This window comes from Pygoscelis adeliae, unplaced genomic scaffold, assembly GCF_000699105.1.
Source record: "Pygoscelis adeliae isolate BGI_AS28 unplaced genomic scaffold, ASM69910v1 Scaffold87, whole genome shotgun sequence".
Taxonomy (NCBI): domain Eukaryota; kingdom Metazoa; phylum Chordata; class Aves; order Sphenisciformes; family Spheniscidae; genus Pygoscelis; species Pygoscelis adeliae.
In genome coordinates, this window is record NW_008825098.1 from 5,342,644 (window position 1) to 5,344,759 (window position 2,116).

At 39.5% G+C, this 2,116-nt stretch overlaps 1 protein-coding gene across 1 annotated transcript in view; it reads right to left on the reverse strand.

Moving 5' to 3' along the window:
• The window catches only part of CASP6 (caspase 6, apoptosis-related cysteine peptidase), a 6,542-nt gene extending 6,338 nt beyond the window's left edge, over positions 1-204 (reverse strand). Inside the window, exon 1 of the mRNA XM_009327066.1 lies at positions 126-204. The gene's annotated coding sequence lies outside the window, so the exon portion shown is untranslated. The remainder of the gene's footprint in view (positions 1-125) is intronic.
• Positions 205-2,116: the final 1,912 nt, after the last annotated feature.

Here is a 2,116-nt window from a genome sequence, read left to right on the forward strand (position 1 = left end):
GTCAGGAGGCTGTCTCATTAGTAATGCAGTAAGGCATATAACTGCACTTTAGACTTGGCTCCAATTCTCTATGTTATGTGTTTAGCTAAATATTATTTTAACATAATTGGATAGTGCATATATACTTATTTGGAATTGTAGCTGTCTGAGATTTGTTTCAAGTTCTTCTGGCTAAACCGAGTGCTGCATCATAACCAAGAGACTATAAGCTGGTGATGAGGTGGTATGCATAGGGTATCTTGCAAAAGGAGAACAAATTTGTATTATTTACCCTAACAAAATGGAAGTTATGACAATACAAATGTTCATCTTAATTTTTTAGCAACCAGCCAACAAAGTTCTAAAGCTGAAGGACAGTGTTGTTCTGAAGGACAGAACAAATGACTGACCCAGCTTCTAAGTAAAGGACTTTAAACTATCATGGCAACGAATGTATGGAGCACCTGTGTGTTTGGAGTAGCATTCAGCAATTTTGTTGTTTTATGAACAAAACACAACATAGAAATCTGTGATAGCACGCTATGGACTGTACACTTGGACCCAAAAGGTTGTTTCCAAGTGTTGGCATGGCTGTATTTCGAAAGACAAAGCAGACAATCTTACTGCTTTTGTAGACAGAGGTATCGGTACAGGGAACAGAAACCAAGACGCTTCTGGCAATAGCCTTGGCAATAGACAAAGCCAGTGCTATTATATGTACAAGAATGACAGTCCAGGTCATGCTGCCCTCGGACCGGCTCTAGTCAGAGCTGTCATTTTTGGCATGTTACTGTTTTTTCCTGCTATGGAATGTTCAGTTTTGGTGCAATTGGTGGAAGAAGTTGCATAGAATATTTGCCTGCAGACGTTACTTAAAGATTGCAGTTTCATCAGCAAAATGCCTTTGTTTCACTACAAAACGACCAAAGTTATCCATAAACCATTTCTGCTTCTCCACTTTATTATGAGTAGCCCCTTAATAAAACATCTTTTTGTAATGTCTGCATAAGAATTCAAACAGGGAACAGGAATTCTGGATGACTGTTCAAAGTCTGGGGGTTTCTACAATGATGGCTGGATAACCAATAAGAAAAGTTAAGTGGGCGCTTTATCACTCTCCCCAGTTGGAGTACTTAACATGATAAAATGCAAAGATGATAAACTTTAGCCCTGTAATTATGATATTTCACCTGTACCAGTATCAGAGTTTATTTGGATTTTGGCAATTTATCTTCCTTAGGATTTGGCTAGACACAGGGCTAGTAGGGATTTTGGACAGTTAGGTCCTTGAATCCTGTGAATGGCCATTAAAGGATGGTTCCCTAAATAGTTCTTCCTCTGGTCAGCTGTATTCACCGAGTGGGTGAAGTTATCAGGCAGGTAGTTTACCTTTTCCAGGACTAGATGATGTTCTAAGGTGGAGTAGGAAAAATTCATGGAATCACTATCCCATGGTCCCTTTACCCTCCTTCTAGAGGAATATATTCCTGTGTGACACTATCACTTAGTCTGCCCAGTTGTTCCTTAGATTGTGACGGTATTTTTGCCACAGTCTCTGCACATTGCCTAACGTAAAAGGAGTCCACTCCTAAGAGTCCCTTCTGCATGCATTCATGATAAGAAGGGTGGTTCTACATCTGCTGTAGCTAAAACTAGAAACATCTTCTGTAAGTGGGTGGAGTTGAGTTGAATAATCCAGTCACATTAACAAAATTCAGAAAACCCTGCACTGACCTCAATGCCATGGGCCATCTCTCTGTCACTGCCATCAGAACTTTACCTTACATCAAGTGCATCTACTTCTGTGATGTTCTGATTTCCATCTGTTAGAGAGAAGAAATCGTTTAGCCACTAAATCATTCATTAAAACAAAACAATTTGAATTTGTGCATCCAGCCTTGAAGTTTAGCTGTGACTGTGAACCAAAAGCTCATTCACACATCAGGTAAGCAGGCATGCAGTTAAACCAGCTCCATTAGCGTCTGTCTGCACCCACAGTTTTTGGAGGCTGTTCTTAAAGTCCTCACTCCAACAGACTGAATTTTAGATGGTCAAGACATGCATATTTTATATCTGTCTGTGTATCCATATCTATATAGACATATTCAGAGATCATGATTTTATATCATGAACTAGC